Here is a 14,105-nt window from a genome sequence, read left to right as displayed (position 1 = left end):
CCCCCCCCCCCCCCCCCCCCGCGGGGGGAGGGGGGAGCGGCCGGAGGCTTTTTTGCCTGGGGCGGCAAAAAAGCCAGAGCCGGCCCTGCATAGAATTTATGTCCCCTGTGGATTTATTTGCTTCCCCATAGAAAAATGACTTTCTCATGGGGAAGCAAAGGGAAGCCACAAGAGCGGTCATGCGATCCTCCCCAGCTGTATGTTTCGGGTGACCAGGGCAGCCGGCAGAGAGGTAAATCACTGTGGGGCAGGAGGCAGGACTGGGGAAGACCCGGCTGGTGGCTCCTACGTTGCGCCAGGCTCAGCTGCGAGTCCCGCCTGGGCTGGGGAGGATGGGACTTCCTCTTCCCTTGCATGGCACCCCCAGATTTTTCCCCCAGCTGCAGGAAGCTGTGCAAACTCCCTTTGTCCCGCTTCCTGCATCCATCGCTCCTCAGCTGCAGGAGGAGGGATCCCTGTGAGGGGAGCTGTTCCCCCATCCACCCAAACCTTGTGCATCCAGACCCCCTCGTACCCAGACCCTTCCACTGAGCCTCACTCCCCCGCATTCAGAACCCCCATGATGAGCCCCACTCCCTCTGCACCTGAAGCACCCTGAGGAGTCACCCATACCCCACTGAGCCCCAATCAGTTGCACCTGGATCCCGCCCCACTCCCCCAGCATCTGGACCCCCACTGACCTCTGCACACCCAGACTCCCCTGTCGAACTCTAGCCCCCCTGCACCCAGGCCCCCCTACTGAGCCCCAATTACCTTCACCTGGACCTCTCTGCAGAGTCCCATTACCATTGCACCCAGAACCCCCAACAAGCACCTGTGCATCGAGATTCCCCCCACACCTGGATCCCTCACTGAGCCGCCCGCACCCAGATTGCCCCTCACAGAACCCTCTCAACCCACACCCGTATACCCCCACACTAAGCCCCTCCACACTTGGTTCCTGCCTTGCTGAGCCTGCCTGCCCACACCTGGTGCACTTGGCACGGAGGGGCAGGGCCCTGGAGTGTTTCTGGGGCAGGCCCGGTCCTTGCACTGTGTCAGGGTTGGGTGCAGCTTCACTGCTGAGTCTGTGTCCTGGGGGAAAGCTGCACAGTGATCTCTCACCTCTGTGCAGCCAGTGGCCTGTGCTCCCCAATGCCATGCTGGAGCTTCCACATTTATTTGACAGATTTGCAGAATTTTAAAATATTGTGTGCAGAATTTTTAATTTTTTTGGTGGGGAATGCCCTCAGGAGTAAGATATGTATACCCAGTATTCATAGTGTGCCTATTAAGAATGTGACTCAATCCCCATTAAAAATACATTGGACATATGGAGTGGCCCTATTTTTAAAACTAAATACACAAGAGGTCATATTGCTTCTACCAGATAACATGTATTTTAAAATCTCCTTAAATATGCATTTGTCTGGTGGCTGAAGCCTCCCAAATAATATTAAGTACTGTTTATTCATTTTGTTTTTTAAAACAGAAATTGAATGCCAGTTTTTTATTTAACACAAAACATCTCTGATGAAATTGAGAGAAAGCCAGTAAATTCAGTAATATCAGATACTCCAATCGGAATGTCAGGTTATATGCCTCAGATCATGGCATTTGGCCCTTAAGTTATGATTATATGCTGTTTTTATTCTATTCTTTACTTCTTTGCCATCCCAAAACAGTATAAATGTCAGAAATCTTGTTTTTAACTGTTATCTTCCTCTCTTCTTTATTTTTTGTATTAGAACCTTTTAATGTGTATTTTTTATATAGAATAGAGAATGCAAGTATTGGATGCTCAAGATTGATCTTTAGAGCTTAAATTGTTTCTATTTCCTCCTTTCCCTTCAAAATACAGTAAACTTAACTTTGATGGTTTAAAAAAAACATAACTTAAGTTACCTAATTGACATGCTATTAGTAAAAAGTTAATTACACATTTAGCTCTAAGTAATATATAGGTAAAGTTTCCTGTAGTGAAAACGTCATAGAATAATTTCCAAACTGTAGTGTGTGTGTGTGTGTGTGTGTGTGTGTGTGTATATGTATATATCAGATGTGTGTGCACGGACCTAACTAAATCACAAGTTGCCATTGCTACTGCTACTCCTCCAGGATAACATTAAAGAATAAAACGCTTGAATTGATGTGAGGAGCCAGCCTCACTTTATGAAATGAGCAAACACAGTATGCACTTTTCCAGAGATTTCATTTTAGTTTAAGACTTCAGAACAAAAATCTGTGTTTGTTCAGGAATGCCTTGTAAAACTGGTTTTGTGCATGGTAACCATATGCACAGCTGATTGTGATTTCACTAATAAAAGTAGTTTTTTTAAATTTGAATCAGTCACTCTTAATTCAAACTAAAACCATATATTTTTAAAAGTCTTCCCTTTTACAGCCATTCATTTTAATACAAGTGATTTTTGGCTGGATTCAATGATACAATGGATTTTACTTTATTCACTTTCATCTTTTAAACTGTAAACCAGATTGCTGAAATTCAGATTTAAACAAACCTTTACTAACTGATGCTTTATTGTCATTTAAATCATATTATTAATAGATGCTTGAGCTAACCAACTTTTGCTATCATTTGGAAAGGAGTCATACACCACTCTATTGCTGATTAAAACATTCATGAGATATTGAACCCTAAATTCACAGGTTTAAGAGGGGTAGCTGTGTTAATCTGTATCATTAAAAACAACGAGGAGCCCTTGTGGCATCTTAGAGACTAACAAATTTATTTGAGCATAAGCTTTCGTGGGCTATAACCCACTTCATCAGATGCATGGAGTGGAAAATACAGTAGCAGGTATAAATACACAGCACGTGAAAAGATGGGAGTTGTCTTACCAAGTGGGAGGTCAGTCTAACGAGACAATTCAATTAACAGTAGGATACCAAGGGAGGAAAAATCACTTTTGTAGTGGTAATGAGAGTGGCCCATTTCAAACAGTTGACAAGAAGGTGTGAGTAACAGTAGGGGGAAATTAGTATGGGGAAAATTAGGTTTTGTAATGACCCAACCACTCCCAGTCTTTATTCAGGCCTAATTTGATGGTGTCCAGTTTGCAAATTAATTCCAGTTCTGCAATTTCATGTTGGAGTCTGTTTTTGAAGTTTTGTTGTTGAAGAATTGCCACTTTTAGGTCTGTTAGTGAGTGACCAGGGAGATTGAAGTGTTCTCTTACTGGTTTTTGAATGTTATAATTCCTGATGTCTGATTTGTGTCTATTTATTCTTTTGCGTAGAGACTGTCCGGTTTGGCCAATGTACATGGCAGAGGGGCATTGCTGGCACATGATGGCATATGTCATATTGGTAGATGTGCAGGTGAATGAGCTCCTGATGATGTGGTTGATGTGGTTAGGTCCTGTGATGGTGTCCCTTGAATAGATTTGTGGACAGAGTTGGCACCGGAGTTTGTTACAGGGTTTGGTTCCTGGGTTGGTGTTTTTGTTGTGTGGTGTGTAGTTGCTGGTGAGTATTTGCTTCACCATTCATGTGGAGTTGCAGAATAGCGAATAAATAGTAATACTTTCTAAGATAATGAGTTCCCATATTTTTCTTCTCCAAAGTCATGTAATAACCACATCCCTTACTCACAAGCAAATATGGTTTTAATTTCCAGCGTAACGTAGTCTAGACAAGTCCTGTGAAGCATCAACTACTGTTTAGTCCATTTTGGTTCAAATTAGGAAGATAATGGTAACAACTTGTTCTAAAGCAGCACTTTGTATGTATCCAATATGTTTTATCCAACATGTTGTATTTAATCAATTTAAGATACAATTAGTATTTTCCCTAAGCAGTTAGTATCAAGACAACTAATGTGTGCAATTTTTGTTTAAACATGGTATGCACACTTATGTAAAATAGATATTATTTTAATAGATATATCTCTATAGGCATGTCCTGTGGATTAATTCACTAGTGTTTCTAAAGTGTCCTGGCGGACCTTGTGGAAAGCGCTGTAGAAATGTAAAATACTGTGAATACAAATTTGAAGATACTATATTTGAGTAAAGGTGACGTTCATAATAGTGTGTATAAAATTTACAAAATTCATGAAATTGGCAAATAATAAAAACTATTTTAATCTCCTCACAAGAAATATTTTTAAAAGGGCTTCAAACTCTGTAGGGATGCCTACCAAGTCCTTGGGTTCCACACTGTAACCCTTTCTAGTTACTGGCCTATGAGCTCATCCTTTCCTTGAATTCCTGCTTCTCTGTTCTCCTTCACAGACTACATCCACAGTCACATTAGGGAAAGCTTCCAGAGATGTGGTTTCATCTTACAGAAGCTTCTAGCATTGCTATCTTTTCTCTGGCTACGTCTTCACTACCCGCCGATCCGGCGGGTAGCAATCGGTTTATCGGGGATCGACTTACCGCGTCTCGTGAGGACGCGGTAAAATCGATCCCTGATGGCTCTACCGTCGACTCCGGAACTCCACCTCGACAAGAGGCGGTAGCGGAGTCGGCGGCAGCGCGGCAGCGGTCGACTTTCCCGCGTCCTCACCGCCAGGTAAGCCGACCTAAAATACGCAACTTCAGCTACGGTATTCACGTAGCTGAAGTTGCGTATCTTAGGTCGGAAGTCCGCTGTAGTGTAGACCTAGCCTCTGTTAGCTGGTTTCAGAACAGATGTATGTGACATCCATGATCCTGTTTGCTTCTGAGTTTTTTCCCCCCTGCCTTTCGGAGTAGGTGTCAATCGTTAAGTCCCCGCCTGCTTTTCTCCCTGAATAGAAGTTAAGTTGTTGATTGATCATGAGGTGTGGAAGATTGTAGCTTCCTCTTCATTTGTTTACAAAAGAAATGGTATATCTAGGGTGACCAGATGAGAGGAAGAAAATATCGGGACACATGCGGGGGGGGGAGATCACCGGCGGAGCAAAAAAAAAAAGCAGACTGCCGCCGGCGGAGCAAACAAACAAACAAAAAAAACGAAGTACCACGAAATATCGGGACAAATTGCGTCCCGACCGATGTTTGGGGACAATTATCGGGACAAACGCCTAGATATCGGGACGTCTGGTCACCCTAGGTATATCGTACCTTAGCAGATCTTTCTGCGGTTACAGCTTTCCTGCATGAAGTCTTCAGGTGTGAATAGACATTTAAGGTTAAACTTTCAGAAGTGCTTAATATTGAGCTAAATCTATTCCCATTGAAGTCAATGGTAAAACTCCCTTTGACTTCATTGAGAGAAGAGCTAGTTCATCACCAAGCACTTTAGAAAATGCCATTCTTTATCTCAGTCACCAGTTTTGAGAAATGCAGGGGAAAGGATTTTAGTAAGAAACACTACACACAGATTCTGGGTTCAGGCTAGGTGCAAACTCTAGGTTTGGGCCCTGATTCCCTCTCCGTCCCCCTGAGAGTTCTGTATCACCTCCCATCTGTTTTTCAATGTGCTCTCTCTTTTCTCAAGAAATTTTTTTTTCTCTCAAACACAGAGCAAATTGATTTTTGACCGTTACAGGTTCGCCAGTCAGCCTTTGTCTTAGCAAATACTTGGTCAAGCCTGTGCTTGCATCCTGAACCTGGACAGCCACGGGAGGTGGTGGAGGGGAGGAGTGCATCACAAAGTGAACGTTATAACCTCCCAAAAAACAGAGTAGAAGTTTATTTTAACAAATAGTCACTAATAAAATCTTCAAGCTCACTGTAACACAAATTCCTATTCACGCACAACCATAATCAAAGGCATATGGTAGGGCCTTTGTCATCTTGCTCAGGCAGTAGGTTAAAAATGTGAGCAGTGTGAGGTAAAATTTCATTGTTATCACTAGTTCTTTCATTTTAGTCCTTTGTTTTTATACTTTTGTTTATGTAATTTACCCCTTTTTCTCCTCCCATTTTACTAGGCAGACAATATAGCTATATAGTTTATGGCCAAGACTTACATCATCGGTGCTTCAAGAAACACTGCTCTATAGCAGTGAAATAAATATAGTCAAACTTTACTAATTCTGGGTCACTGAGAACGAAAATGATGCTTAAAATTGTTGATTGGCTCTAGTTTTCAAGATATGCTATTGGGTCAGTGTATACGACCCTTGACTTGGGAATGGCAGAGGATAAGTGAGTTATAAAGGGAAGAGATCTCAATTTAAACCAGAAATGACTAAAATACATCTTTGACTGGATCTATGAATAAATCTATGACTGGGTTTGGACAATACTTGCTTTTTAGGCAAAACAATGAATGATGCAATCTGAAGCTGGTATTGTGTCATACATGATATGAATTGCATCATGTTATTCCTAGAAGTCATGGATGATGCAATCATAACGAAGCTTACATCACTCTGCTGAACAAATTGCCCTATATCAGCTTTAGAAATCATACAGTGTCGTGCTCTCTTATTTGTCAGTGTTTGATTTTGCAAAGGGACACATTTCTGCTTAGCCAAAGTGAGCAGAGATGCCTCGTACTTGTGTGAACAGTGCAGATAACTTCTGCTATGTTTGTGGTGAAGTGACTTTTGCATCACAAAAGCGCAGTATAACCACTATGGTTAAGAAAGCCTATCACCTTTATTTTGGCTGCAAAATTGGAGATCGGGACAAGAGGTGGGCCCCACACATATGCTGCAACACTTGTGCAACAAATCTTCGCCAGTGGTTGAACAGGAAAAGGAAATCTATGCCTTTTGCAGTGCCAATGATTTGGAGAGAGCCAACAGATCATACCAGCAATTGTTACTTCTGCATGGTGCCTCCAGTTGGGAAAGGTGTGTCAAAGGAGAAAAAGTGGACTGTGCATTATCCAAACATTCCATCAGCTATACGCCCAGTACCCCACGGAGAAGGACTGCCGGTTCCTGATGCACCAGAATCATTCTCACTTGAGTCAGACGAGGAAGAGGAAGAGGATGAAACTTCCGGTCCTGAACCATCCATGTCACAGGACCCACATTTTCTCCCATCCTCCTCCTCTGAACCACACCTCATAACACAAGGTGAACTGAATGACCTTGTAAGGGATTTGGAACTACCCAAGAGTAAGGCAGAGCTGTTGGGCTCCAGACTACAGCAGTGGAATCTCCTGGCAGGTGATGTTAGGGTTTCCATGTTCCGTGACCGTCAAAAGGATCTTGTCCCATTCTTCTTCATGGAAGGTGATCTTGTAGCCTGCAACAACATCGATGGTGTGATGGCAGCCCTCAACATCGTTCACGATCCAGATGAGTGGAGACTGTTCATTGATTCATCGAAGACGAGTCTTAAAGCTGTTTTACTGCATAATGGCAATGTTTTGCCATCAATTCCAGTTGGTCATGCAGTCCATATGAAGGAAACCTATGACAACATGAAACAACTTTTGAGGTGCATAAACTATGACCAACATCAGTGGCAGCTTTGTGGCGATTTGAAGGTTGTTGTTCTCTTGCTTGGTCTGCAGACTGGATACACAAAGTACTGCTGTTTTCTCTGCGAATGGGATAGTCGTGCAAGAGATTCCCACTACATCAAGAAAGATTGGCCACTCTGACAGTCATTGGAGCCTGGGAGGAAAAGTGTTCAGCATCCACCACTTGTTGAATCAAGGAAGATTTTGTTACCACCCTTACACATCAAGCTGGGTCTGATGAAGAACTTTGTCAAGGCCATTGACAAAACACAAGCAGCTTTCAAGTACCTCCGTGGAAAATTTCCAAGGTTAAGTGAAGCTAAGATAAAGGAAGGTGTCTTTGTTGGTCCTCAGATTCGTGAACTTCTTCAAGATGATGCATTTGACCATGCACTGCGTGGCAAGGAAAAGACGGCATGGAAAGCCTTCCAGTTAGTGGCAATAAATTTTCTCGGAAACAACAAGGCAGACAACTACAGGTTGTTGGTGGAAAACCTCCTCAAGGCATACAAAAGCCTTGGTTGCAACATGTCACTAAAGATACATTTTTTGCACTCTCATCTAGATTTTTTTTCCCACTGAACTGCGGAGCAGTTAGCGACGAGCATGGCGAGCGATTTCACCAGGACATTGCAACAATGGAGAAACGCTATCAGGGCAAATGGAGCCCATCAATGCTTGCAGACTATTGCTGGACAGTGACAAGAGATGCTCCATTTAATGAATACAAGAGACAAGCCAAGAAGCGCCGAGTAGACACTGAATAGGACTAAACTATGTACAGAATAATTTTTTGCCTTTTGTTTCATAATAAATTTTATTTATATAACCCTTTTGCTGATTTTTAAAGTGTTACATAAACAGGACAGGTGAAATATTATCATGTAAAGCAACCATAAACTTGAAAAGACCTAGGTTTACAATTTATGATTAAAACTCTACTATCTACACAATATACATAGACATAAAATGTAAAAACTTAAATATCTTAGAAACAGTAGCCAATCAGTTGTTTTAATTGTCATATCTGAATTTAGCACATCAAAATACATAATAAATAGCACATTTTATCTCTGAAGCAGACGACTTCTCAAGAATTGTAGACCAGTGGAATTAGCTGCTAGGGAAAGAGGAGGGGATACAAAAACAATGTCTAACCTGGCATCTGAGAGCATTGTTTCTGCCAAATTCTCTGTCTGCTGGCTAGAGGAACTGAAGTCCCTTATTTATTTTCTAACTTCAATTTCCAGAGATGTTTCATACTCTGTTACCTGGCTGCCATGATATTGCCAATAATTTTGTTTGGTAATAATATTGTAGGGTCAGTTCTCCCAATACTATGTGAAAAATTGTGCTATGTGCTTGCAGCTCATGTTGTTTTGAATTAGTTAGTAGCATAACCCTTCACCCATTAGCAAAATTAAACAACACTATATTAGAAATAAATATAAACAGGCATCTGTGTTACAGGGGAGAAGTGAAATCTGTCTGAGGCACATAACGCTTTTTGTTTTGTTTTTGGGGTGCTTTAGCTCAGATTGTTTTAATGAAGGTTTTGACTCTCTTACTGTATCATACTGACACTGACTTGCACTTGCATGCAGATGTGCAATTTTTACCTGTGATATTGGCCAACTAAATACAACTTGGAAAGAGTTTGAAATTACATATTGTGTAGAGCTGGATTTTCTAACTTCCTTATGCACTGGAGCAGGTGAAAATTAAACTCCCATACAACCAGAGGGTGATCCATCCACAGGCTAAAATTATTTTGATCAAATATGCTTCCAAATTGTATGTTGGAAATCATCCAGAACCATTTTACCACTGGTAAACTTGTTCTATCCAAAAGTCCATGCTATACAGTGTCCTACAGATGACTCTTTTAACTACTATAGAGAACTTCAGAAAGTTGTTCAGAAATCTGTAATCCAACTAATTTGTGTTAGTTCCTACAGGCAACCCTGTTGTAATGCACTGTATCACAAGAAGAGAAGGACAGAATAAACCTTTGAATTAAGAAAATTTTCAGGTGTGGAAAGACTTCCTCTACCGCAGTTTATCTTCTATTGTGGGAGAATTCCAACACGGAGAGTCTTAGTAACTTGCAAACAAATCTTTTTAGTGCTTCCTACATCATAAGGGAAACTAGGTCTTCAACATGTGACAAGCTAATCCTCTTGCCGGTCTGAGAGCAAAAGTGTTGTTCCCTGATATGATGCAGCTAAAGGCAAGAAGAGCATGTATTCTCTTCAGAAGTGACTCCATTGAAGCCAGTGATGCAAAACTGGTGCAAGTGAGAAGAGAGTTAGTGAATTTTTTTTTGTTTTAATTTTTAAAAAAATCTTTCAGCTTGTATGTTCTTCAGGATACTGGTTCTGAATTTCACTGAACACAATGGCCAAAGCTTCCATGCAACCAAGTCAAACTGAAATGGAGATGGAAGCATTTTATGAATCATCTCTATATCCCTCTTTGGTCTCTTGACCATTAGATGTTTCCCATGACTCCAGCCAATCATAAGTGTAAATGACACTGTGTCCTAAGTGCAGCAGAAACAGTAGTTGTCTTGTGCCACAAAAAGGATATTTTCCTCTTACTGGGGAAACGGTTAGTGTACCTCTACCCTTCTATCATAGACTTCTACCATGTATCTTTAATTGTCATGTTTATTAGTGCTTTGATCCATTTAAAACCTTCTGTTGTACCAGTAGTGTAATGTGATACCAATTTAAGCCTCAAAACAAACAAATAAACAAAAAAATGCACTCTTAAGCCAGTTGATTTTTTTTTTTTAAACTCTTGAGGGCATTCTGCACCAAAAAATAAAAAATACCGAGCACAATATTTTAAAATTCTGCAAATTTTATTTGTCAGATAAATGTGGAAGCTCCAGCATGGCATTGGGGAGCACAGGCCACTGGCTGCGCAGAGGTGGGAGATCACTGTGCAGCTTTCCCCCAGGACACAGACTCAGCAGTGAAGCTGCACCCAGCCCTGACACAGTGCAAGGACCGGGCCTCCCCAGAAACACCCCAGGGCCCTGCCCCTCCGTGCCAGGTGCAGCAGGTCTGGGCAGGCAGGCTCAGCAAGACAGGATCCAAGTGTGGAGGGGCTTAGTGTGGGGGGGATCCTGGTGTGGGTTGAGAGGGTTCTGTGTGGGGCAATCTGGGTGTGAGCAGCTCAGTGTGGGATCCAGGTGAGGGGGGATCTGGCTGCACAGGTGCTTGTTGGGGGGTTCTGGGTGCAACAGTAATGGGACTCTGCAGGGGGGTCCAGGTAAAGGTGATTGGGGCTCAGCAGGGGGGTCTGAGTGTGTGGGGCGGAAGGTCTCTGCAAGGGGGTCTGGATGTGTGTGGGTCAGTGAGGGTCCAGATGCAGGGGGAACCAGGTGCAGCTAGTTGGGGCTTGGTGGGGTGGGGATCCGGGTGCTGGTGGCTTGTCAGGATGGTCCAGTTCCTGGGGAGTGGAGCTCATCAGAGAGGTTCTGAATGTGTGGGGGATGAGGCTCGGTGAGGTATGAGGGGATATGGATGCATGGGGGAGAAGCTCCCTGTACAGGGATCCCTCCCGCTGCAGCTGAGGAATGATGGGCACAGGAAGCGAGTGTGTGTGTGTGTGTGTGTGTGTGTGTGTGTAGTTCCACAGCTTCCTGCAGATTGGGGAGAAATCTAGGGTGGATCTGATCTGGCCCCAGATGCCGTGAAGGGGAAGAGGAAGTCTCATCCTCCCCAGCCGAACCGGGACTAGCTGGTGCAGGGAAGGAGCCACCAGCCAGGTCTTCCCCAGTCCCACGCCCTGCCCCACGGTGATTTACATCTTTGCCGGCTGGCCTGGGCTCACTAAACATACTGCTGGAAAGCGCTGCATGGCTGTTCTTGTGGCTTCCCTTTGCTTCCCCCTCAGAAAGTCATTTTTCTGTGGGGAAACAAAGAAATCTGCGGGGGACATACATTCTGCACATGCGCAGAGGCTGAGAATTCCCCCAGGAGTTCTTTTTTTTGCACTAAAATGTGTTACCTAGAGAATTTTATTTCTAGCAGCTACCTCTTCAGATTACAATTTATCAAGTTCCAATACCTCTATATCAGGGGTGGGCAAACTCTGGCCTGCAAGCCATTTCAAGCCGGACCGCGAGCCGCACCACGTGGATCAGTCCCACTCTGGCGCTCTGGCCGGGGCGCTGGGTCGGGGCCGCACCATGCAGCTCCCAGAAGCCATGGCATGGCCCCGCTCCAGCTCCTGCACGCTACAATGGGAGTTGCAGGGGCGGTGCCTGCAGATGGGGCAGCGTGCAGAGCCTCCTGGCCGCGCCTCCACATAGGAGCCACAGAAGGGACATGCCACTGCTTCTGGGAGCTGCTTGAGGAAAGCGCCGCTTGGAGCCTGCACTCCCTGAGCCTTTCCCCATGCCCCGCACCCGCACCCCAACCCCAATTTTGTGAGCATTCATGGCCCGCCATACAATTTCTGTTCCCCGATGTGACCCTTGGGCCAAAAAGTTTGCCCACCCCTGCTCTATATAGAAAGTTTTAAAAACCTACGGTAGTCTTAAAAATGTAGCGAAAGTTCTTTCTTCAGTTCCACTCTGGTTTCTTGTCCTGCCAATGTTAGTTTACAAACTTCAGTGCCTCTTCTGATGATAACTTAAGAAATTAACTGAATAACCCCCCCCCCCCTCAAAACACAATAGATTCTATGTTTGGTTAATACAACTGATTATTACATCCATCCAAGGTATTGTTTTAGTTGAAAGTAAATTATATCTGCTGTATCTAAGAACCAGGTTGTAAGAACAGTTACCTTATAATTTGCACTTTATTTGGGATTAATATGAAGGTTATTTAAATCATTTTTACAATAGATATGTAAATCAATGAGGCATGGCTTCTGTTAAATGATTTGAAGTTCAACTCGCTTAATATTTTTATGAAACACTACTGTCTAAACAGTGGTAAACCAGAACTAAGGTGACCTATTTGAATTACAAGAATTGTTTAAAAATTCAAGAGGCATATTTTGTTTACCTCTTCATCTTCACATCCCAACACATCTTACTATTACCATATATATATATATATATATATATAATATAAGTATACTTTATATAAGGCTTTTGTTAAAATGCTACTCCCAATATGAGGCTGCAACATTCTTGTTTAAAAGTTAATTCCCTCTGTATAATGCACCCCCTACAATCTTTAAAGTACTTAAATCCCAAGGATAGCTTTATAGAGAGTGACTATTGAGACTATGATATATGGTTTAGGGTTTGGTATTGCCATCTGATGGTTGTACCGTGGGATCACTATGTGTCAAAGGAGAGTTGGTGGTCTCAAGTCAGTTCATAGTACAAAATGTGTATATAGGGGGCAGCTGAGGTGGCTCTCGTAGCAGAAAGATCAGGAATTTAATGGGTATGGGTACTTAATGACCTGGATGTCAAGAAGTGGCCATCTCAAGTTAAGGTTAGGTCTCTTTGGTGGATCTGTGTGAGGAATTTGCACTGCCGAGGCCTGTGCTGTGGGTAGGTGGAGAGCAAAGTTCTCACTCTAGTACTTTTTGCAAGTGCTACAATTCACTTTTGCATCTTAAAAAAAAAAGAGTAAAGTGTCCAGGAAGAAAGAGATGGATGGACTGGAATGAGTTATATTTTGGTGAAGGAACTTAAATGTTTTCTAAGGCAGAAACACCCTTCAATTTCAACAATCTCCAGTGGTATAAATCTTTGTGAGATAACTTTTTCTTTTCCTTATATACATCCTTTGAAATGTATTTTCGGTGTTTCTGATGTGACCATCACCGTAGTATTTGTGTACCAATGTGTAGTGGATATCCTGGCTTATAACTATATATAAAGACAAATGTATGCTATTGTACTGTAACATAACAGTATTTTTCTGAAGGCTATTCTGAAAGCCTGTTCTCTTGGGTTCTCATACACTTCTGGCATATGTACTTTTGAAAAGGCTGCAAAATCCTTTTCCCCCTCCCCCGGACCTGTTATTTAAGTCTCTGCTTCTTAGCTTTGTTTGTGAGAATACACGATGTACTTCGTAATGCAATTCATATCCTTGAACTAGCAAACAATATTTTATGGGGAGTACAGTTAGATCTACTTATGTAAAATACCACTAGTATAAGTCACTTTTTTAGTTCTGGCATTATAGAACAGCCCTGGCAGGAGGACTGTCTACATGGACTCTTCAGACATTCAACAGTCTGTAGTGTGTGATGGCATTTTTTCCCAGAACATCTCAAACTCTTAGTGACTGGTGGTTGTGTAAACAGTGTCTGGGACACTGCTTTGGAACACCACTCAATTTTACAGAAAGGCCAAGCAAGAGTATGTGTGTTTCTGCTGTCTTTCACTTTGACTGGTTAACTTTTGAGAAACCAGAGATGTAATTTCACAAGCACATTTAAATGGTTTGTTTACCAACAGAGAGTAAATAAACTTGTTTTTGTACTTTGTCGGTGATGTGGATAGGGGTAGAAATATGGTCAGACATAAAGCGGATTTAAACGTAATTATATTTGCATTAACACTTATTACATTTATTAACTAATTCACTTACAATATCACTATGGTTAAATAGGTGCCCTCCCTGACAATTTGTAGGTGTGGTTAGTTGAGATACAGGGGATTATTCCAATTTTTTTTGAGAGGCGCAGCTAGATTTACAACTTTTAGTGGACTAGGGACTGAAGTAATTTGTCTTTGGAACAGACCTGAGAGCGGTGCCTCTGTG

General features: G+C 42.6%; 1 protein-coding gene across 11 annotated transcripts in view; it reads left to right on the top strand.

Moving 5' to 3' along the window:
- Positions 1-14,105, top strand: part of BAZ2B (bromodomain adjacent to zinc finger domain 2B) — a 279,323-nt gene that overhangs the window by 21,500 nt on the left and 243,718 nt on the right. The gene's annotated exons all lie outside the window — the stretch shown is intronic.

This window comes from Terrapene carolina, unplaced genomic scaffold (assembly GCF_002925995.2).
Source record: "Terrapene carolina triunguis isolate 2854851 unplaced genomic scaffold, T_m_triunguis-2.0 Scaffold62, whole genome shotgun sequence".
Taxonomy (NCBI): domain Eukaryota; kingdom Metazoa; phylum Chordata; order Testudines; family Emydidae; genus Terrapene; species Terrapene triunguis.
Note: the sequence above shows the minus strand (reverse complement) of the source record. Positions and strands in the feature narration are given on the sequence as shown.